This window comes from Ricinus communis, chromosome 2 (genome assembly GCF_019578655.1).
Source record: "Ricinus communis isolate WT05 ecotype wild-type chromosome 2, ASM1957865v1, whole genome shotgun sequence".
In the NCBI taxonomy this organism is placed as follows: Eukaryota; Viridiplantae; Streptophyta; class Magnoliopsida; order Malpighiales; family Euphorbiaceae; genus Ricinus; species Ricinus communis.
This window is the reverse complement of record NC_063257.1, coordinates 11,509,479-11,534,096: the sequence shown is the minus strand read 5'-3', so window position 1 is coordinate 11,534,096 and position 24,618 is coordinate 11,509,479. Positions and strand designations below refer to the sequence as shown.

Here is a 24,618-nt window from a genome sequence, read left to right as displayed (position 1 = left end):
CTTCTTCAACCTGGTGTTTGGATGAACTTGTTAAGATGATTGAGTGCATGGACACAAAGGACAACTAAATTTTCTAGTGTTCTATAATGTTGAACCTTCTGATGTACGTAAACGAAAAGGAAGCTTTGAGAAAGCTTTTACTAGACATGAGGAGGATATTGGGAAAAATTCAAAGGAAGTGGAAAATTGGAAGATTGCTCTGACAAGGATAGCCAATTTATCTGGATGGGATTCAAGGAACAGGTAATATCCTTGTTTTTCCCCTACTGAGGTAGAAAATAAGAGAAGAGATCAGTCTATATTTAAAATAAGGAAATTGATAGAAGAAAACAAAACCAAGATAAGAATGTACATAATAGATGATACAATAGCCTTGAACAAAACTAGAAGAGGAAAAAGAAAATAATTTTAGAAGTAACTGCACAATTACTGAAGCATTTCTTTTTGTATTGTTGGATGATGCATAGAGAAGCTACTATAAATACCCTATAATCATAAGCCCATAAAGATACCTACAAAAAGAATTTTAACCACAAAAGGGTAAAGCAAAGTACTGATTTTGAAGATGCAGGTAACCCACAGTGTTTTTGAAGATGCATGGAGTCCTCTCCATCTAAATGCTTCTTATCACTGAAAATAAAGCCAATTTTAAAAGGACTTTGGAATCTATCTACCACCAAAATATCCACATTTAAATTAATGAAAGCCTTGAAAGTATCTGCATATTCTTAGTTCTCTTTAAAGAAGTGACAGTAAATATAGTTGCACATCACACATGAGTTAGGAAATAAAACTTTATTTATCTCAAAAGAAGGGTCATGGAAAGATTTAAAGAAAAAACTTCACTGATAAATTTTAAACATGAAGCAACTCTTAAGGAATGAAGATCTGGTGGTAAATTTCATCAGATACCTATTGGCTCTTAGGTTTGTCCAGTATCATAGTGTATTTGTGAAATAAAACAGGGAGAGAACTTAACATCTAATTTGCCCAACTAGATTATAATTTGCAATCTTTGATAAAACATAATTATTTATTCGTTAAAAGTGTGTCTTGTATAAGGTAATGATGTGTACAATAAACATAATGGAGAAGATTCTTGTTCAATTGAATTTTCAATTGAGAAAATTTCATTACATTATACCAACATTTTTCAAGTGTCTTGCCCTGTTTTTATTACCAGAGAAGGTTTCCTGCTATATTCTTAAAAAAGAAAATATTAATTAATAAAGAAGAAAAAAGGTTCACTACTATTCTTGCTCCTTTTGCAGGCATGAATCAAAGTTGATCCAAGATATTGTTGAAGACATATTTACGAGATTGAATCATTCATTAAGATCCACTGCGAATGATATTATTGGAATAGATTCTCATCTGGAGAAATTGCATTTTTGCTTAGGTATAAGGTCCAATGATGTTCGCATTGTAGGGATTCATGAGATGGGTGGTATTGGAAAGGCAACCCTTGCCAGAGTCATTTTTGATGGGATCTCTAACCAATTTGAAGCTAGCAGCTTTCTTACAAATGTTAGAGAAGTTTTTGAAAGAATTGGTCTAGTTCTTCTACAACAACAGCTTCTTTGCGAAACCTTGGAGAAAGAAAATATTAGGAGTTGGGATGTCCATAAAGGTGAATTTATAATAAGAAATAGACTCTATTGTAAAAGGATTCTTTGTTATTCTTGATGACGTGGACAAACCAGAGCAACTAGAAGCTTTAGTTGGAAAGCAATGTTGTTATGGCTTAGGAAGTAGAATCATCATAACTACTAGAGATTTACATTTACTTGTTCAGCTTGAGGTAGATGCAATATGTAAGATGGAGGAATTAAATGATGATGAAGCTTTAAGACTTTTTAGTCTGAAAGTGCTGAAGAAAGAAGAAAAGAAATTGAGGTCTCATTGGCTGCACAAGCTAGGTTGCTTGTGCAGACCTATCATCACAGACCTCAGGGTAAAAAAGAGCATCCTTTCCTGCAAAGCAGGAAATGTCACTTCAACCCATACCCTATTCAGAAAGAGTCGTTAGGCAACCATTAGGATAGAACACAAATAAGCAAATCATGTATATATATCATTCATCTCACTATAAAAGAACTTAGAATCCTTAATTTTAATTCAACCTTCTTCATTGTTCTTTTCATATGGTATCAGAGCCTCGTTTCCACCAGTAATCATTATTTACCCATTTTTTTCAGCCAAGTCTCAAAATGAAAAATTGATCAATATCATTCTTAAAGGCAACTCAAACTATTTCGAATGGTCCAAAACTGTGTATATTGCCCTCAGTGGCAGAAAAAGGTTGGGATTTATCACTGGGATAAAGCAACGGCCAAAACCAGAGAGGCCGGAAGCTCCCACCTAAGAAGAAATTGACAGAATAGAGGAATGGCAGGCATCTGACCATTTGGTCATGTCTTAGCTCACAAATATTATGGAGCCCCAAATTTCCCATTTCTGCATCCTAATGGAATCATCAAAATCAATTTGGAAAAAAAGCCTTTACGGCCACCAACATAATTTTGCATATATATTCAGACTCAAACAAGAGTTAGCTCAAACCACTAAGGGAACAAAAAGTTTCTCGCAATATGCAACAGAAATACTCACACGGTGGGAAGAGTTGCAGAACTATATTCCGCTATCAATCGACCCACTAGAAATTCAAAAAGGAACGAACAAGATCTTGTGTACACTTACCTTGGAGGACTAGACTCAAGCTATGAAAGCCTAAGATCACAGATCCTCCTCACGTCTGAGCTTCCTCGAATAGACGAAGTAATCGCAAGCGTTCAGCGCGAAGAAACGTGGAGGAACACCATGAGCGCCTCCTCTCCCCCGCAACTCACGGAAAATCACGCCTACAACGCTCGACGCAAAGGCGCTCGACAGCGCGGAGGGCCAAGCATCGCGCGGTGTGACTACTGCCAAAGGCAGGGTCACTTACGCAAGGTCTGCTGGCACATACACCCGCACTTGAGGCCATCGTGGGGGTGGGACGGAGCTGTAACAGTAAGGAGAGGAGGAAGAGGAGAAAGGAAAGGGGGCGGCGGCATGAGAGAAGGTTTTTGGACAAAGGGAAATGTGGGAGAAAGAGGAGAAGTAGGGTTAGGAATGGGTGTGTATGCCGGGGCGGGTGTCTTTAATCAAACCCGACCCAAACCCGGCCTACCACTCAACCCGACCTGACAACCCTTCCTCACTTGGACTTGGCCCATCCAGGCTTCGGCCCAGTAAGTCCTTCAGCCCAACAGTCTCTATGGGCTCCTCAAGTCCACCAAAATCAGCCCGCCCACTCGTCAATCCAGACCTCCTGTAAAATTTAGAGACTATGTGTCTCATACGGTAACATATCCAATTCATAAGTTCATTTCTTATAATGTCTTATCTAACAAATATCGTAACTGCCTTTGTCAGATCTCAAACCACATTGAACCCACAAATTTCTACGAAGCCAACACTGACTCTAAATGGTGTAAGGCTATGGAAGAAGAACTTCGTGCCTTAGAGAAAAATGATACATGGAGTATTGTTCCTCTTCCACAAAATAAAAAACTCGTGGGATGCAAATGGATATACAAGATCAAGTACAATAGTAATGGAACTATTGAGAGATACAAGGCCAGACTTGTAGCCCGAGGCTTCATTCAAACTTATAGAGTTGACTATCAAGAGACATTTGCTCCAGTGGCCAAAATGAATACGTCAAAATTCTTCTCTCAACAGCAATCAATCAGGGCTGGAATCTATTTTAAATGGATGTTAAGAACGCCTTCCTACAAGGTAATTTAGAAGAGAAGTTTACATGAGACTACCTCCTGGTTACAAGCAACCTCAGACACTTCCATGGTATGTAAACTAAAGAAGGCTATCTATGGCCTAAAACAATCCCCGAGAGCATGGTATGCCAAACTCAGCCGTTTTTTATTAAATATTAATTTCAGTAAATGTGAATCTGACTCATCTATGTTCGTTAAAAATACTCTTAATCACACTATTGTTATCTTAGTGTATGTTGATGATATTATAATAATAGGGAATGATGATCTAGGAATAGAGAATGTCAAACAAAGTCTAAAACGAGAGTTCGACATCAAAGATCTTGGTCAACTGTCATATTTCCTAGGCATAGAAATGGCAAAATCCAACTAGGGCTTATTTATATCTCAAAGGAAATATACCCTCAACCTCTTGAAAGAAACTGAAAAAATAGGTGCCAAACCTACCATCACCCCTATGGAAACCAAAGTTAAACTTAACTTAGAAGATGGAGAACCCTTAACCAACATAAGGCACTATCAGCGCTTGGTAGGGAAATTGATTTATCTTACTGTTACTAGACCTGACATTTCATTTGCAGTTAGTGTGCTAAGCCAGTTTATGCATGCTCCTCGCACCAGTCACCTAGAAGCTATAGATCGAATCCTCAAATATCTCAAGAGAACTCCCGGATAAGGAATCTGGATGAAGAAGAACAATACTACTAACATTGTTGGTTTTTCTGATGCAGATTGGGCTGGAAGTTGTGACAGGAAGTCAACCACCGGTTACTGTGTCTTTGTAGAAGGAAACTTGGTGACTTGGAAAAGTAAAAAACAAAGTGTAGTGGCCAGATCAAGCGCTGAAGCTGAATATCGTGCAATGGCTTCCACTGCAAGTGAACTCATTTGGATCAAATAAGTCCTCAAAGATATGAAAGGTGAAAGTATAGAACCAATGCAAATGCATTACGATAATCAAGCTGCTCGACACATCGCATCAAATCCAGTGTTTCACGAACGAACCAAACACATTGAAGTTGATTGTCACTTCATCAGATTGAGACCCCCTACATCAGAAGTCAAGACCAACTGGCAGACATATTCACAAAGGCCCTTGATAGGCAGAATCATCATTCGATCCTCAGCAAGATGGGTTCCATAAACTTACTTAAACCCACCTTGAGGGGGAGTATTGAAGAAAGAAGAAAAGAAACTGAGGTCTCAGAGGCTGCACAAGCTAGGTTGCTTGTGGAGACCTATCATTCCAGACCTTAGGGTAAAAAGAAGCATCATTTCCTGCAAAGCAAGAAAGGTCACTTCAACCCATACCCTATTCAGAAAGAGTCGTTAAGCAACCATTAGGATAGAACACAAATAAGCAAATCATGTATATATGTCATTTATCTCACTATAAAAGAACTCAGAATCCTTAATTTTAATTCAACCTTCTTCATTGTTCTTTTCACAGAAAGCCTTTAAAAGTGTCCATCCTGAGGAAGATTTCGTGGAGCTGTCCAATGAAGTTGTGAGATATGCTCATGGACTACCTTTGACTCTAGAAGTTCTTTGTAGCTTTTTATATGGTAAGAGTGCAGATGAATGGGTTAGTGCAGTGGCAAGAATAAAAGAAGACTCTAAAAAAGAAATTCTAGATAGACTTAAAATAAGTTTTAATGGACTAAAACCAACAGAAAAGAAGATTTTCCTGAATATGGCATGTTTCTTCAATGGGATGGATAAGAATTATATAATGAAATTGCTGAACAGTTTTGATTTTTATGCAGCTATTGGAATTCGTGTTCTCCTTGATAAATCTCTCATCAACATAGTTAATAATAGATTGTGGATGCATGATTTGTTGCAAGAGATGGGTCAAAAGATTGTCTTGAAAGAATCACTTGAGGAACTAAGAAAGCGCAGTAGGTTATGGGTTAATGAGGATGTCAATCAGGTGTTAACCAAAAATTCTGTGAGTGGAATTTCAAGACATATTTCCAGACACCATTTAACTTAATTAAACAGTATTTCTATGTAATTCTTGTAATATACTCTTGTGATTATGTCTTTGCTCATACTTAGGTTTTAATTGTCACGGAACTGAAGCAGTTGAAGTTAGGACTTACAACTTATCAAAACAAAAGGAGGTAAACTTGAGTGCCAAAGCCTTCTTGAAGATGGGAAAACTAAGACTCCTAAAAATCTCAAATGTAGGACTTCCCCAAGGCTTAGAATACCTCTCTAATGAGTTGCGACTTCTTAAATGGCATGGATATCCTTCAAAATCTCTGCCATCAATCTTCAAACTGGAAATTTTTTTTGAACTGAACATGAGTTGAAGCTGCATCAGAGAACTATGGAGTGGAACCAGAGTAAGACAACCTAGTTCTGGTGCTCATCTTCTTTTTCTTCATTCCTTTTTTTTGTGATGAAGAAATATTGGTAATTTTGTATCTTCCTCTTTCTTTCTACCTCTCAATAGAGTGGGAAATCTTTTTCTTTTTCACCTGTGTTTTTAACAGACTTTGGACAGGTTAAAATTCATCAATCTCAGCTATTCGCAAGCTCTAATTAGAACACCTAATCTCACTGGGGCCCCAAACCTTGTGAAACTATGTCTTGAAGGTTGTACTAGTTTAATTGAAGTTCATTCGTCAATTTGATTCCACAAATGGCTTGTTATTCTGAATATGAAAAATTGCAGATGTCTTTGGAGGTTTCCAAGCAGCATTGAAATGCAATCTTTACAAGTTCTAAATCTCTCTGGCTGTTGTAAACTGAAAAAGTTCCGAGAGGTTAAGGGAAACATGAAACGATTGGCAGAGCTGTAGTTAGATGGTACTGATATTGAACAATTGCCACTTTCAATTGAACATGTAACTGGCCTTGTCCTGTTGAATCTAAACAACTGCAAAAGCCTTATCAGTCTTCCACGCAGCATTTGTAATTTGAATTCTCTTAAAATTCTCACTGTTTGAGGCTGCTTGAAACTCAGTAAGTTGCCAGAGAAGTTGGAAAATATGGAATGTTTGGAGGAACTTGATGTGAGTGGGACTGCCATAAGGGAAACTCCATCTTCTATTGTCCTCTTAAAAAACCTGAAGACATTATCTTTTTATGGATGTGGAGGACAGCCACCTACTTCATGGTGTTTTCTCCTCAGCTCATTGTTGTTTCCAAGAAAAAGTATAGATTCTATGTGTTTGCTGTTGCCACCTTTGTCAAGTCTGTGTTCCTTGACTTCATTAAATCTAAGCAACTGCAATCTGCTAGAAGGAGCAGTTCTTAGTGAACTTGGTTGCTTATCATCATTAAAAATATTAGATTTAGTGATAATAAGTTTCTTAGTCTACCTTCGAGCATTGTCAACTTTCAAATCTTGAAGACCTTCACTTGGAAAATTGCAGGAGGCTTCAATCACTCCCGGAACTCCCCACAAATATAAAATTTTTTGGGGCAGATGATTGTGTTGAATTGGAAAATTTTCCAAATCCTGTAAAGCTATGCACCTCAACAAATTCCAAATTCAATCTTTTGAATTGCCAAAGGTTGGCTGGCTATCCTGATTGCAGTAATTTGGCATAGATATGGCTGAAAGCATATCTTAGGTTCTATCTCTCTCCTTTACTCCTGTCGCTTTATGTGGATATATATAGATATATAACACTTATGCATTTTTACTGTATATCTTCACATTTATGTTACAGGGAACTCCTAGTCATAGCTACAGATTCGATGTTTGCCTTCTTGAAAGTGAGATTCCAGAGTGGTTACGTCATTAAAGCGTCGGTTCTTTAGTCAGTATAGATCTACCTCCACATTGGAACAACAGTATTCTGATGGGATTTGCTATATGCGCTATATTTAGACTTCGGCCTACAGTGCTTGTCCTTGTCCAAATGATAACACAGGATCTTACCGTCATAGACTAACAAATATTGCACTCATGCAAGCCTTTACAAATGATCAAGGTGAGTCCCTTATAAACAATCATGCAGGTGGCTGGTTCCCCAACTGTGGCTTAATCAAAAGGTGCACTCAAACCGGGTCGGATCATATTTGGCTACTATACAGGCGTTCAATCCTTAAAAGAGACATTGAATGAACTTGAATGTTTTACACTTTCATTCTATCGTCAATATGGATCTGGTTGGGACTTAGAGATCCGAAAGTGTGCATTGCGCCTTGTCTATGCACCAGATTTGGAAGAATTATACCGAATAATCATCAGCAGCTCCTTACATGAGGATCGAGACATACATTCTGATGATTTGGACAAATTAGGGGTGGAAGGGATCGTGCTTAAGCAAGGTAATGATGGCCATGATGGACCAGAACCTGGTGAAAGTAGAAGCTCTAGTGATGCATCACAAGCTAAAAGATAAAAAAAGTTGTGACTTATGGGGTCAGTAGTTGTCTGTGCTTGTATCAATGGACGTAAGTGTTGCATACTTTCTTGGCATATCTATATATACTATCTATATATAAAATGATGAGAATAGTATATCACTTTCCTAGGTGTCAAATTCTCTTTATACCTTTATCTTTCCTCAACTTATTTCTTCTTATTAGTTTAGATCTTTTGGAATTTTTCTTTTCCAATTGAGTCCTTCAGGTTTTCAGTATCATCAATAAGTTCTCATGAGTTATTTTGGTTTAAATGCTTCGTTTTAACCTAAAATTATATCATGTATTTCATTTTCATTTCATTTTATTTTTTGTACTATTTATTTAATAAAACAATTTGTAATTTAAAAAAAAATTAAATGTATAAGTTGACTAAGAATGAGAGAGATAGATAAACGAATTGATAATAATAAATCGAAGAAATGACGCATAAATTAGAATAAATTCTATACTAAATTGTTGATATAAATTTGTACTTTTTGGTTGTTACTATACAAACTTGATTATGATTGGTCTTTAAGCTTTATAGTGGTTGCAATATCATATCACTAAAAGATTGAAAGAGAACGAGATTTAAAAAATAAAAGATTATTCAAAGGATTTATAACTGAAAAAGAGGTAAAGAGAAAAATTCTATTCAAGATAATTATGGTGCAAAAAAATATTTAAAATATAGGCATGAAGCTAAATAAAGGATATAAAGGTAAAATAGATTTACAAGTGATGCACTATTTACATCACTTGCAATGGTAAATAGATTTATTCATACTAGTTTTGCTCGTCATACGTTACGTGTATAAATTATTATTATAAAAACTATAATTTTATGATAAAAAGAATAAAATAGTAATATAAATTCTTAGATAGTAAATAAATATTAAAAATTTCAAATGAGATTTTCTTCTATACTACTTAACATGTTGCTTGAACTCACACACTTGTAGCAAAGTAAGAATGAGTTCTTTAAATTTAAATATCTTCATTTCTCTTATCTATATATAATACAACTTAAATTTACAATAAAATATAAAAGTACAACTCAACTTTATATAGTATATAAAAAATATTGATCATTTCAAATAATTCACATGAATTGGTAATGGATTTTTGGTTCTGTTGGTTCATATGATTTTAACATTGTAATATGAAATTTGAATACTTAAATGCATTTATAGGTTTCTAAAATGATATAATTTTGAATGCTTCAATGTATTTTATTTATCTTTCTGTAAGTTAAATTCAAACATGGTGGACATAGCTTATTTTGACAACAGCTTTTGTATGTTTGATGTCACAAACATATTGGACAACAAATGATCATTTTATTATGTTTATAGTTATTACACCCAACCATAAATAAGTCATTCTCCTTTCCAAATTACAATATACATAATGATAAATACAAAAAACTTAACAATCCTAAAGCATCTACTTTTCATGCGCCTAGAGTACTTGCAAACTTGCAATTTTTATACAAATTCCACACTAACGACATGTAATTTTTCTAACTCCAACTTAATATTCTTCGCCTTATTCAACTCAAAACTTATAGCCTTCAACATTTCCTTAGACTTTATACGCTCCTTTTGTATGTGATTGATAATCTTTTGGTACTGTTCAATTTTAAAATATTTTTTGATAAGTGATGTGTATGCTAGAACAATCTCTTCTTTATACTTCCTTAACTGTTGTACCAAATTGTAATTTCTATCCACTCTTTCATTGATCGTTGCAATCTTCAATGGAGACTCCACCTGACAACCACATCGTTTCTGACTTAAAGAAGAACCAATATTTTGCTTTTTTTCTTTGTTAAAATCGTGAAGAAAATGAAGGAAGGAAACTAGAAAAAGTTTGGGATTTCATTTCTTTTTAAAGGGAGCTAATCCATTCTGTAAGGTGAGTGCTTATGTGGATTGATAAAATTCAAGTGGCCTCATAAAATCTAAAAAATATGAAAGTAATGAAAGTAAGAGTGATACGTAGGATTTCCGCCTATGTGTCATGGCTGATTGCTAATGGAAAAAATTATATGATCTCATTTTGACACGTTAAATATCAAATGGTCAAACCACATAGTAATTTTTTGAACTTTCTCTAAAATTATAATGAGCTATTTAGACTCCTTCATAGTTATAGTGTAATATAATAATTTATTAATTACTTATAGAAATAAAAATGTTTATAAAATTATGATATGATTTAGATTAATTACTAAATAACTCTAATGCAATTACGAATATATTAAATTGAAGTAATTGCAAAATGGAATTATGTTGAACATAGATTAATTATTACTTAATTATAAGGGTAGTTTGATTAGTTCAAGTTTTTTTTCATTTATGCATATATATATATATATATATATATATATATTGACATATAAAAATATAGAATTTTCTTTGATAAGTATACTCCTTTGCATTATTTTATTTATTGATATTTTTGTAATAATTTTACTCTTAAAAATAGCATTTTACTTATATTTTTAATATTGTATTAATTGATAAATTAGTTTCTATATTATATAATAATTTCTAATACAGAGAGTAGCATATTATTATTTATTACATACATGATTAATAAGTTAAAAAAAATTATTTGATATGTGTATTTATTTTTGACATATAAATATTATGTTGATGTATATTTATCGTATAATTGATATATTAGTTAAAAATTTATTTTTAATTAAACATTAACTCTAATTTTAGAAAATACTTTTAATTTTATTTTTAATATTATAATTAATTAACAACCTAGTTGATTGAATATAAAGATGATTACTAAACCAAGAAAAGTAGCATATCACTAATATATATACTATTTATTTTATATAATTAATAAATTAATAAATTAATATTTTATGAAAGAAGAAAATAATAAAAGAAAAAAAGTTAGAAAGTTTAAATAGAAAAGAAATAAAAGTTAAAAAGATAAAAAGTTTAGGTAAAATAAATAAATCTCTTAAATACTTGATATAAGAAAAAAGAAATATAGATATAAATTTTTGAACATAAATTTTTTTATATGTGTTCTTATAGTTTCACACATTTAATTTTTATTTTGATTTATATACTTACTTTTGATACATAAAGTTTAAATTTACGTGTGACTTTATAATTTTTTCTATTAACTTATTGATTAATAAGTTACATTCTTAATTAATTATTGGTTCTAATTCTAAGAAATAACATATTAATTATATTTTCGTATTATATTAACTAAATAATTAATTTTCTAATTAGATAATAACTCTAATTCTATAAAATAATATTTTTAATTTTATTCTTAATATTATATCCACTATTAAATTAATTTTTAATTGTATAATAATCTCTAATCTTAAAAAGTAGTAATATCAATTATATTGATAATATTAATTTATATAATACTAAAATCAATTAATAAATATTTTAAAATAAATTATATATTATTAATATTAATAAAATTTTAAAATATTAAAAATATTTAATCTGCTGTTATTTTTATAAATTTAATTTTATAATTAAAATAATAATAATGGTCGTACAATGCATGAGTAAATAACTAATATATCTAAATTAAGAGAAAGACTTTATTAGAAAAGAGTGTTGTAGGAAAGAGAAAATATGTTTAAAATATTAGTTTCATATATATATATATATATATATATTTACTATAATGATTTAGTATAAGTCGGATCATTTTACTAAAAATAAATTTTATGAAATAATAATTTCTTAAAATTTATGTGTATAATTATAATGAAAATTCATTTAAAATTTTATATATAGTTAAATTTGCAAAAACAAATTATATTTAAATTAATTTTAAAGAACTTATTAAAATTTTGAAATAAATATTATCATAACATAAATAAAAATGCAAAGGAGGGGATATGCAAATTTACTAAAACATCATGACTGGTTATTTAATTAATTATATTAATATATTATTTATTAAGTAATATTAATAATTCAGATTATATGTCTAATTCTAGAAGTCCAACTCTATTAGAAGTTTTAATATTAATTACATTGTATCTATAATTATCTTTTTAAATTGTTCTATACTACTGATTTCTCTTATAAGTTTTTAAACAAATATTAGAGCATACTTTTAGCAATCTTACATTAATTGTATTAATATAATTATTTATTTAAATTTATTAATAAGTACATATATAATTCTAGAAGTCCAATTTTATTAAAAATTTCAATATCAGTTATATTATATCTATAATTATCTTTTTTAATTGTTCTATATTGTTGGTGTCTCTTATAACTTTTTGAATAAATATTAGAGCATAATTTTAGCAATATTAAGTGTAATATTCATGAACTTACATTTTGATCCTTCATTGCTTTCTTTTTCTGTTCCCTCTTTATATTTTCATATATGATATTAATTATTAATTTCCCATTCATGTAAAATATATATAATTTATAGATATTTAACTTGCCAATTATAGTTGTTGTTTATAAAAACTGAAAGTTTGTAGGATTTTCGCAGAATTTGACCTATTAAAAAGTTTATAAAAGAGTATTAAGCAATATGAATTTGTTAGAAGATTATGTTCAAATAAATCATAATAATTTAATGAACTAATGATTAATTTCACATTTAATAATTCGGATTATAAATGTAATCCCATATATGCGGCCGATCTGTTCAAATCACATAGTATTAGTCTCAAATTATTAAGTAAATATTTTTAATCTTTTATTAAGTAAGAATATTTATAGGATTAGAAACTTTTTAATGAAATTTCAATTATTATTTCTTTCGTCTCATTTTGATATTTTTATCGATTCTAGAATATAGTTTATTTTTAACTATTAATTTAATAGTTAATTATTAAATTTATGTTTAATTAGTTATTTCGAACTATGATAATAATAAAGAATATATTAAAATGTGATTTATCTAATTCAAGAAAAAGTGTAGTAAAAATATTTCAAAGAAAATATAACACATAATTAATGACATTTTAGATCTAAAATTTATATTTAATAATTTATATATAAAATGAGAGTGATCTAAACAAAAATAAAGAAAAATATTTTATTAATAATTATTTTAATAAATTTATTATTTAAAAATATTTATACAATTAAGAGTCTATAATTTAAAATATTTATAGAATAATTAATTAATAAAAAAATAATAAAATAACAAGTTGAATTATTAATATTCACCTGCGTCACCGGAATAAAAAAAAACCATTTATAAATGAATTTACATGTTCCAACTTCAGGTTAAATACTCCGCTGGTACCAAACTTTCGCACTTTTTTCCAATTTGTACCAAATCATCAATTTATTTCTTTTTGGTACCACTCCTATTATTTTTGTTTCTTCCGCCAGTACCAATGAGGAATCCGGCAATTATTTGGTGATGTGGTTGCCGAATTTATAAAGGACAATATACCACTTGCCCCATCTGTTGCTGACTCCTTTACTTTATCTTTGTCAGCATTCCAATCTTGAAGCTGGGATTTGCTATGTTATTATCATCAATCTCTCACAGTATCAAATGCTACCCATTAATCCTAACTCTCTCTTCTTCCCTTCAAAGCCCTTTCATCTCCTCTTTCTTTCCTCCACCACCATTTCTCACCGCTGCTTTGCCAGTGTCGGTGACCTTCGACACATCCCCACATTTCCCCAGATGGTGGTTTCATTTCACTTCAGTTGCAGACAGTGGCAGTATCCGGATTGGACAAGAATCAGACGGAGCTACATCATCTCTGGTCGTCGACAGCTCCTCCTCTGCCGGCCCGCAAAGGAGGACAACAATACCACCTCATCTATCGATATCCCACTTTTTCCTTTGCTCCCAATCGGCCTTTCTTTTAACCTCTGATTCTCAGTTTCCACCTAAAAAAAAAATCAACATCCATAAACATCAATTTGTATATGCCAATTGGTTGAAATACAATCGGAATAATTTTGTTCATTCTTGGGTTTAGGGTTTCTTAGAATGCTGACTAGGATAAAGTAAAGGAGTCAGCAACATATGTGGCAAGTGGTATGTTGTCCTTCATAAATTCGGCAGCCACATTAGCAAATAACTACCGGATTCCGCATTGGTACTGGTGGAAGAAACAAAAATAATATGACTGGTATCAAAAATAAACAAATTAAAAGTTTGGTACCAATTGGATATAAGTGACCAAGGTTTGGTACCAGCCGGTCATTTAACCCTTCCAACTCCATTTTATTTTCTCACTCGGACGTCAATTCAACTTCTGGAGGCAGACGCCATCCTCAAAGAAACGCCATATGCTATTGATTGGTCAGTTGAAGGAGAGAGGCTATGTGCCAGAGACAAGTTCGGTAATGCATGACGTTGAGGAGGATCATAAAGACGAGTAGCTGCACCATCATAGTGAGAAGCTGGCTTTGGCGTTCCCTGTGATGAATGAAGGTAATCAGAATTGTGGGAACAGTGTTATAGAAATCATGAAGAACATTAGAATATATATGGACTGTCACAGTTTTATGAATTTAGCATCAAATCCTCTTCATAAGGAGATTGTTATGAGAGACTCGAATCGTTTTCACCAATTCAAAAACGGGACGTGCTTTTATTATAAGTACTGGTAACAAAGGAGACAGCATAAACATACCCATAATTTCTGGCTTTTGTCCTTTTCTGTTCTGCTTCGTCAATTGTAATGGACGAGTACAAATCATGGTGTAAGTTCTTCCGTTCCATTGTTTACTTGTGAATTATGGGTCTTATCTTACTCTGAGAAGTAGAAGAGACCGTAGTTGTGACTTTTGAATTTAAGGAGGTTGATTTTGAAGCGAACTGTGCTATAGATCTGGAAAGCATTTTTGAAACAGCAGATGGTCGTTGATTTAGATCAGGCCATTTGGGATAAGTGATTTGCAAGTGCAACGAAAATAATCATGTTGGCAGCATAGCTGCATAGTGACAGTCAGGTTACCTACATATCCTTGATTGTGAAAGTAATACTTAGTTCAATTGCTTGTGGAGATTGAACCAGACAATATGAGATATGTAAAGAAATTAACATTATCTATTTAATGAAAATCTGACTCATTCAACTGCAATTGGTGGGAGACTTGGAGTATCAACTTTATCAATTTGAATTGCATAATGATTGAACTACATAATTTAGAAATGCAGGATAAATCTGGTCTTTCAAAAAGTGGAAATAGCAGATGTTGGTGGTGCATGCATACCTCTATGAGCACTCTATAGCAGTTCTCTTTGAAAGGCAAGTTCAGTATGTATACTACTAAACTACAAGAACTTTCTTTCTGGCCCCTGCAGATCTATTAGATTACACCTTACTAACTACTAATATTTGAAGAGCAGATTGGAAACTTGGCATTGAATTTCTGAAGACTGGAAAATACAATGACCACATCAGAGACGATGGAGCTTCAATGAAAATAGCAGCCAAGCTTTTCTGTGCAGGTTTCTTTTTCATGACCTTTTCCCTCTTTTTTTGTTTCCATATATGGATGTATGTACCTTTTTTTCGTTTATATATAACCATAGTAATCCATTTACAGCTTTATGTGTATGTATGATGTTTTTGTTGATTTCACATATATCCTTTAACTGCATATTATTTGAGGTTTGATTACACTGTTGAAATGTCAAGCTTCAAATTTGATCATTGGGGAAATCCAGGAAGCTATATTGCTTTTGCACCTTCGAAATAATAATGTTATACCTATTAACTATTTTAAATTATAACAGTAACAGACACAAGCACAAATGTAAGAAAAACAGAAAAAAAAATATTTTTATGGTAGTTTTCTTTTCTTGATGGCCATGTGACTAGAATAATAATTTTCATTTTCTCTTGGTAGAGTCAAAAGCTTAATACTCTAAATTGGCATGTTATTTCTGGTCAGTTGGATAAAAATTCTCTGCACATGTCAAGTCTACTCTCTAAAGGTGTCAATTTTATTTATTACTAGTAAGATGGGGACTGTTATTGATTTGACTGGCTAAAGAAAAGTCTCTTTTATGCCCATAGCACTTTGTATCCTTTTTCTTTTGAAGTTGGGGTTGGTATTGACTTGACTTGCTAAAGAACAGAGATGGAATGGTTCCCTTATCTGCCCATAGGAGTTTGTACTTTCCTTAATAGCTGATAATCATTCCTTTTAAGTAATTATAATACCAAAACTGATTTCAGTTGTTTGTAATTGAAGACAAAATAGAGCTCATCAGTTGCTGCAATACTCAAAAGTTGTAAGGTTAGGCTCACAATCTTATTGTCTTATCTTTCTTAGATCTTTTCCAAAAGTGCAGAACTGCATTTACCCTTTGCCTTTATTCTTATTCTTCCTCCATAGTAGAGATTTATTTTTTGCTGGTTTGTTGGTCCTTCCAATTCCATTATTTACTACTTTACAGCTTACAATGGTAGTTTATCTGATTTGTACGTTCTTCTTCATTTTGAGATCTGATTACAATTTAAGAAAATAATTGGCAAACTATTCCATATCAGTTTTTGTATGTACAAGATAGTTTCAAGATTCGTTTCAATTCAGAAAACATCTTTTGTATCTGCGAAGGCTGCTTTTAGAACTTGATTAAAGGAAAAGTTAACCTTATTATTATAGCCTATAGCCCCTCAGAGGGACTCGGTGTCGAAACTGGGGATGAAAAGTTAGAGAACTTAGCACCGTATATGCCACTATTATATAACTTGTTCTCGAGCTATTATTCTGTCTCAGTTGCATCTAAGGATTGAGGATCAGTGCAGATGGATCTACTTGGAGAAGAATCTCAAGTAGACCATATCTGACATGATACGGATCTCAGTTTCGAAATGTTTTTAATTATTTATTTTCATCTTTGACCATTATTATTTTCAAAATGTGTTTCAAACAACACACATGCGTTGCATAGCCAAAAAAGATATTGAAATTTACGCCTCTCCCTTTCCACATGCATGCAGGCAACTTAGTTGGAGCAGACAATGAAGCAAATTCCAGTCACCAGATGAAGTCGTTTATGCAATTCACTGGATGTGGAAATTGAGAAATTGATTGCATAAATTTGTAAGCTCTGATGACTTCCCTAGGCATCGAAACAACTTCTTCTTCATCTTCATTTTTGCCACCTTCATGCCCTTAATGGAAATATGACGTCTTCCTAGGTTTTAGAGGTGAAGACACCTGCATAAACTTCACAGACCATTTATATGCTGGTTTGAAGCAGAAAGGAATAATTGTCTTTAGAGATGACCAACACCTTGAGAGAGGAAAAGACATTGCAATAGAACTCTTGAAAGCCATTGAAGAGTCAAAGTTTTGAATTGTTGTTTTCTCAAAAAACTATGCTTCTTCAACTTGGTGTTTGGATGAACTTGTTAAGATTGTCGAATGTATGGACACAAAGGGATAACTAATTTTCCCAGTATTCTATAATGTTGAACCTTCTGATGACCAAAACAAAAAGGAAGCTTTGAGAAAGCTTTTGCTAGACATGAAGATGTAATACCCAGAATTTTTCTTTAATAATGATAATTTTAATAATAATTAATAAATGAGTTTATTTAAAATAATTTTTTTATTTGTATTTGGTTTAAATTGGAATGATTTAAATGGAAATTTTAATGCTAGACAAATAAAGGAGTTATTTTTATATCAAATTAGTTTGATTTTTAAGAAATTAATTAAGTAAATTCTTTGAGATCGGGGGTCGGATAGGAAGATCGAAAGCAGGGATCATCATCAGCACGTCGTTTCGAGTCCAATGGTGCATTCGGATCGTCGATCGGACTCCGGCGGCGAGTCGACCGAGCGATCAAGCGTCTTAATAATTTATCTGGCCCGTTTATTTTAGAATTCTTTGGTAAATTATGTGTTTTATTGATTTGTGTTGAGCTTTAGAAAAAATGAGTTAAAATAATTAATTGTCCGACTTTATGCCTTAGGTTGTGTTTTGTGATGTGTGACGGAGTCGGGAAAAAAAATATAAAGTCTTGGGGACCCGACTCCCATTAAAATAAATTGTTGAATATTTGAAGTGTTTTCTGGCAGGTCCTGGACCCTTTTTACGGAGGGTAAATGTCCGTATTTTAGGGGAGGTTCTGCCGAATTTTTGGTAGAATTTACCCGAGTTGAGATTTTTAGATAGTTAGTCCTAGGAATCTAGACCTATGGTTAATTGTCCAATGTTTCAACGTTATTGATTAATTATTTTCCGTGATTAGATTATCTATCAGTTCGGCTCGCTCCACCCGAGGCATCGGAACAGAGCTAGGAGGTCGTCAAAGCTGTGAGTTAAAGTCATATGTCTATTTACATGTGTTATGTTGAGATTTTACGAGTAATTTTGATTACATGATTTAATATTTTAATCAGTTGTTTTAAATGCTATTTATATAAGTTTCATTTTCTGCATTACGATTTTATTGTTTCAGTTGACTCGGGATGGGACGGCTATAGAATATGAATCAGAGACAAAAAATAAAGGGATAAAGGTTTGTAAAATTTCAAAAAGGTAAATTAGGAATTGCCCTATTCGAGCATTGCTCTCTAGGCTGAGTATAGTGAGTTTGCCGGAGTAAAGGTCCATGGTCGAGCATTGCTCTCTAGACGCCAGCTTATTTGGAAACCTAAGTGATCAGACTAGAGTTAAGGACCCTGGTCGAGCTTCGCTCTCTGGGCGCCAATCTTATTGGAGTAAGAGAGCCAAAAGACTAAGAGTGTTAGTGATAATTAAGTGCCTGAACTGGATTTAAGGACCCTGGTCGAGCCTCACTCTCTGGGCGCCAGTTCTGTTAGAATGAGAAAGAGTCGAGATGTTTAGTGTTGGGATTAGGGTTCTGCTAAGGCACTCCGTCCTGTATTAGTGAAAATTATTATTTTTTTGCATGACATGACATGTTTATTTTTGCATGACTTAATATTTATTTCAAATTAAATAAATGTGTTATTGAAGTGTTTGTAACTATTTTTGGATATATAATTTTAACTCATTCTCGAGACTCACAGTCTCAATTTTACTATTTTTTAGATTTATGATTGTCAGTCTTCCCGCGACTCTTATCTAGCAACCTGACTCCTTCATCATTGGGTGATGTAATTGATTTGGTATGTTGACTTGTAAAATCTTAGATTCTCCACAGTGGAAATGATAGACTTATCAGTTGTAAATTATTGTGGTTTCGGATCTTGCCTAATGCTTCTGGCAGACCGAATTAAATATGTAGAATGTAATAGTTAAGGACATCAGTAATATCAGATGAAATTTAATTAAGTTAGTGAGTGTCAGGCTTACTATGGGATTCGGTGGCCTTACGCCTACCCATTCCCTAGTGTCAGTCATGGGCCCACAGATTGGATCGTGACAGAGGATGTTGGAAAAGATCTAGAGAAATTGAAAAATTGGAAGACTGTTGTGACGATGATAGCCAATTTATCTGGATGGGATTCAAAGAATAGGTAATATCCTTGCCTTTCCCCTAATGCATACATTTGCTATTATGAATTATATTAGGTAGAAAGCAAAAGAAGATGGCAGCCCATATTTAAAACAAGAGAACTGATAGAAGAAAAAAAATAAAACCATATAAGAATGTATATAGTAGATGAAACATTAGCCTTGAAGATAATTACAAGAAAAAATAAAATAACATCAGAAATAACTGCATGATTGCTGAAGCATTTCCTCCTATATTGGTAGATGATGCCTAGGGAAGCTACTATAAATGCCCTATAATCATAAGCCCATAAAGATACCTACAGAAGAAATTTAACCCCAAATGAGTGAAGCAAAGTATTGACTTTGAAGATGCAGAAGAGCAGGAGACCTCTCCATCTAAAGGCTTCTTATCACTACAAATAAAACCATTTTTAAAAGGTGCTTGAAGTTTTTCTACCACCAAAATATTCACATTTAAATTAATGAAAGCCTTGAAAGTATCTCGACATTCTTAGTTCACTTCAAACAAGTGACAATAAGAATACTTTAATAAGATGCACACTGCACAGGAATGGGAAATAAAACCTTATTAATCTCAAAAGGAGGCTCATAGAAGGATTTAAAGGAGAAACTTTATTGATAGATTTTAAACATGAAGCAACTTTTTTATAAGGTGAAACTCTTAAGGAATAAAGCTCTAGTAGTAATTTACATCAGTTACTTGTGTCGTGATGTATTTGTGAAACAAAAGGGGGAAAGAGAGCTTAACATTTGATTACTTAACTGGACTATAATTTAAAATCTTTTGTAAACAAAATAATCATTCACCAAGAATGTAATGTATATAAGGTAATGGTCTATAAATTGGAAAATCTCTACCATCAAGCTTTAGGCCTGAAATTTTTTTGGAACTGGACATGAGATAGAGCTGCATCAAAGAACTATGGAGTAGAACCAGAGTAAGATAACCTGGTTCTTCTGCTCATCTTTTTTTTTTATTCCTTTTTTCTATGATGAAAAATTATTGATAATTTTATATCTTTGCTCTGCCTTTTAATAAAGTGGGAAATCTTCTTGTATTTTTTTTTTTTACTTATGTTTTTAACAGACTTTGAAAAGGTTAAAATTCATCAATCTCAGTTATTCGCAAGACTTAATAAGAACACCTGATCTGACTGGGGCCCCAAACTTTGAGAAACTACTTGAAGATTGTACTAGTTTAATTGAAGTTCATTAATCAACCTGGTCTCACAAAGGTGTTGTGATTCTGAATATGAAAAATTACAGATGTCTTAGCAAGTTTCCAAGCAACATTGAGATGCAATCTTTACAAGTTCTAAATTTCTCTGGCTGCTGTAAATTGAAGAAGTTCCCAGAGGTTAAGGGAAACATGGAACGATTGGCAAAGTTGTATTTAGATGGTACTGATATTGAACAACTGCCACTTTCAATTGAACGTCTTACCGACCTTGACTTGTTGAATCTGAACAATTGCAAAAGCCTTATCAGTCTCCCAAGCAGCTTTTGTGATTTGAATTCTCTTAAAACTCTCACTGTCTCAGGCTGCTTGAAACTCGGTAAGTTGCCAGAGCAATTGGGAAATGTGGAATGTTTGGAGGAACTTGATATGAGTGGGACTACCATAAGGGTAATTCTATATTTTATTGTCCTTTTTCAACAAACCTGAAGACATTATCTTTTCGTGGATGTGGAGGACTTCAACACTTCAACAAATTCCAAATTCAATCTTTTAAATTACCAAAGGTTGGTTGGCTATCCTAATTGCAGTAATCTGGCATGGATATGGCTAAAAACATATCTTAAGTTCTATCTCTTTCCCCTACTCCACCTTTTGCTTTGTGTGGATATACATAGATATATAGCACTTGAAAACATTCTTATGATATTTCTTCACATTTATGGTATATGAACTTCCTAGTCCTAGCTACGGATTCGATGTATGCCTTCCTAGAAGTGAGATTCCAGAGTGGTTAAGCCATTAGAGCATGGGCTCTTAAGTATGTATCGATCTACTTCCAAATTGGAAAGTAATCTGATGGGATTTGCTATGTGTGCTATATTTAGACTCCGGTGCCCAACTACTTTTTGTTGTCCAGATGATGGCACAAGACCTTACCGTCATAGACCAACAAATATTGTACTCATGCAAGCCTTTACAAATGATCAAGGTGAGCTGCTTATAGTTAATCATACAGGTGCCTAGTTTCCTAACTGTGGCTTAGTTAGAAAATGCACCTAAATCGGGTCAGATCACATTTGGCTTAGTCAGAAAGAGATACATTGAATGAACTTGAACGTCTTAGACTTTAATTCTATCGTTAGTACGCATCTGGTTGGGACTTAGAGATCTGAAAGTGTGCATTGTGCCTTGTCTATGCACCAGATTTAGAAGAATTACACTGAACAAGCATCAGCAGTTCCTTACATGAGGACCTAGACATACATTCTGATGGTTTCAACAAATCAGGAATGGAAGGATCGTGATTATGCAAGAGAATAATGGCCATGGTGGACTTTGGACCATAACCTAGTGAAAGTAGAAGCTCTACTGAAGAACCATAGGCTAAAAGATCTGAAAAGGCTGTGACTTATGGGGTCAGTAGCAGTCTATGCCAGAGCTTGTATTAATGGAAGTAAGTGTTACTTGCAGTTGCAGACTTTGCTTGGCACATAAGTTTTAGTAGGATTAGGGAGTTGTGAGAAAAACTGTTGCTCTGTCCTCTTTGTCACCTAGTGACATATGTGATATTTAATAAGTTGAGAAAAGAAAAAGAAAACTGCAATTGGGATGATATCTTTTCCCCTTCAAGTCTCTTTTGACAATGATTTCCTATACAATTTTTTGATAAATTCTAGAGTGTCGTAATTAAAATGACTTTTCAATACTTTTAATATATTTATTGAATAAAAATTATAAAATTTAGGCCAAATTTATATAAAATATTTTAATATGTAACTTTTATATAAAATTACATATTAACATTTTTATATTAATTTCTCATAAAAGCTTTTTATGTAAATTCATATAGAATTAAATTTTTATCCAATAAATACATAAAGATATTGAAAAGTCACTTTAACTATGACATTTTACCTAAATTTTTTATTTAGTATAATTTTTTTTATTTGTGACTGATATTAATTTAGTTGGTTTAATTTAGATAAGAATTCTTTCAATTATAAAATTACTAAGTACAAATTATAATATTTATAATGGCTAAAAAATCTAAATTTATATGATTTTTGGTAATTTTGATAAATTCTTTTAAATTTGATGAAAATGATCCGAATTGTAAAAATATTTCTAGTTATATTTTTCAAAATTCTATATAAATTATAATTAAAAAGATATATTAATCATGATTCAGATATAATATGTATTAAGTTACATATTGAGATTATTGCAAAAAGAAAATGAAATTCTTGGTTAATATAAAATATAAACGCCTAAGTTAAAGATAGGGTTTACATAACTATTGTAAAAATAAAACTAAGAATAAATAGTTATAGGAGTGTTAAATATAAGATTTATATTTATTTTAATACTAAATACATTATTAAGTTTTAAATATTCTAGTTTTATGTTTTTATTTTTTAATTTCTAAATAGAATAAATAAAGATATCATAAAATATATATATATATATATATATATATAAATTGCTTAATTCTAGTAAAAAGAAAAATACAATGATTGAATAGCGTTGGAACTATTTGATCATATATATATGAGTTAATGTTTTTAAATTATTTAATTTAATGTACCAAAACTTATTTAAGATATTTTTATTGCAATTTTTACATTTTAAATTATTTAATTTAATGTACTAAAATTTCTTAAAGATACTGTTATTATAAATTTTAAATAAATGCTAATTAATTTTTATAAAATGTAATAAATTATTAAGTTATAATTTTAATTATTAGTTATTTTAATTGATTACAATTAGTTTTTATTAAATATTTGATGTGTCTTTTTTAGTACTCGTAAGTGCACGAACCGTTCCTATAATATGGGTAAGTTCACCACGAGGTCGATCTCTCAAGGAACTATGAAGTCACTTATTATAAAGACTAATTATTAACACAAACAATAAAAATAAATCTAAACACTCTAAGTCAGTGTGTTGAGAGGATAATTTTTATAAAGTAAAGTAACTAATAAATAAATATGCAATGCAAATGCAAATGCTTATAATCTAAAACTATATTTAATCTAGCCATTTACTTAGTAATCTCCTTGTTTTACTTTAAGTCTAGATCTAATGAATGAGATGATGATGTGCCTTTTTTTCTAAGTCACACAAGCTAATGATGCAACCTAGGTTTCTTATACCAACATAGATTAAACTAAAGATGATATTTTTAATACTTTTAAACCTAAAGACTTTCATAACAATTACTATTGCTAAATTAATATGATGGTTAACTAACAATAATAACTGAAACTAATAAAGATATGAAGGTAAAAAAATCATTTATTAAATAAATAAATAACAAGGTTCATACAAAAATAAAAAAATTAAATTAAACACTTATAAAAACTAGCCTAACATATTTAATCCAATGATCATGGTATTAAATTGAAAGACATAAAAAAGTAAAAACTCCCTCTAGATCAAGAATTTCTTCAAGTAGGAAGAAGATTGGTCCTCAATCTCCACTTCTTGAAAAACCCCTTAGATCCTAAAAAGAATAATGAAAACTAAAACTATATGTTTATGAAAAACTGTAGAAAATTATGAAGAGAATAATTGTGGCAGGTGTATAGAGCAGGTAGGAGAAAACTCCCCTCCTTCTTTTTCTCCTATAATTAGGTTTTGCAAAGATATATATAGAGAATAATCATTCTATAAATAAGTCGCTCTAGAGATGTATACTTAATATAATTCTATATAATAGTTAAGGCTTAAAGTATCTTAATTTCCACCAAATACTATCATATAAATAACTCTTAATATAAATCCTAATAATTATACAAAATGACTAAAATATCCCTTGGACCTTGTAATTAGCAGTTCATG

At 31.8% G+C, this 24,618-nt stretch overlaps 1 long non-coding RNA gene and 2 pseudogenes across 2 annotated transcripts; all 3 read left to right on the top strand.

Annotated features, from left to right (window-relative positions):
• The first annotated feature begins 5,628 nt into the window (after positions 1–5,628).
• LOC125369252 lies at positions 5,629–8,143 on the top strand (annotated as a pseudogene).
• Positions 8,144–15,611: 7,468 nt separating this feature from the next.
• On the top strand, positions 15,612–18,793 carry LOC125369129. Of its 2 annotated transcripts, XR_007214632.1 has the most exons (4): positions 15,613–16,393; positions 17,101–17,203; positions 18,361–18,425; positions 18,571–18,793. It is a non-coding gene; the product is annotated as an uncharacterized LOC125369129 (long non-coding RNA). The 2 variants fall into 2 exon arrangements; XR_007214631.1 differs by lacking the exons at positions 18,361–18,425; positions 18,571–18,793 and having other exon boundaries at positions 15,612–16,393; positions 17,101–18,162.
• Positions 18,794–19,801: 1,008 nt separating this feature from the next.
• LOC125369251 lies at positions 19,802–22,377 on the top strand (annotated as a pseudogene).
• Positions 22,378–24,618: the final 2,241 nt, after the last annotated feature.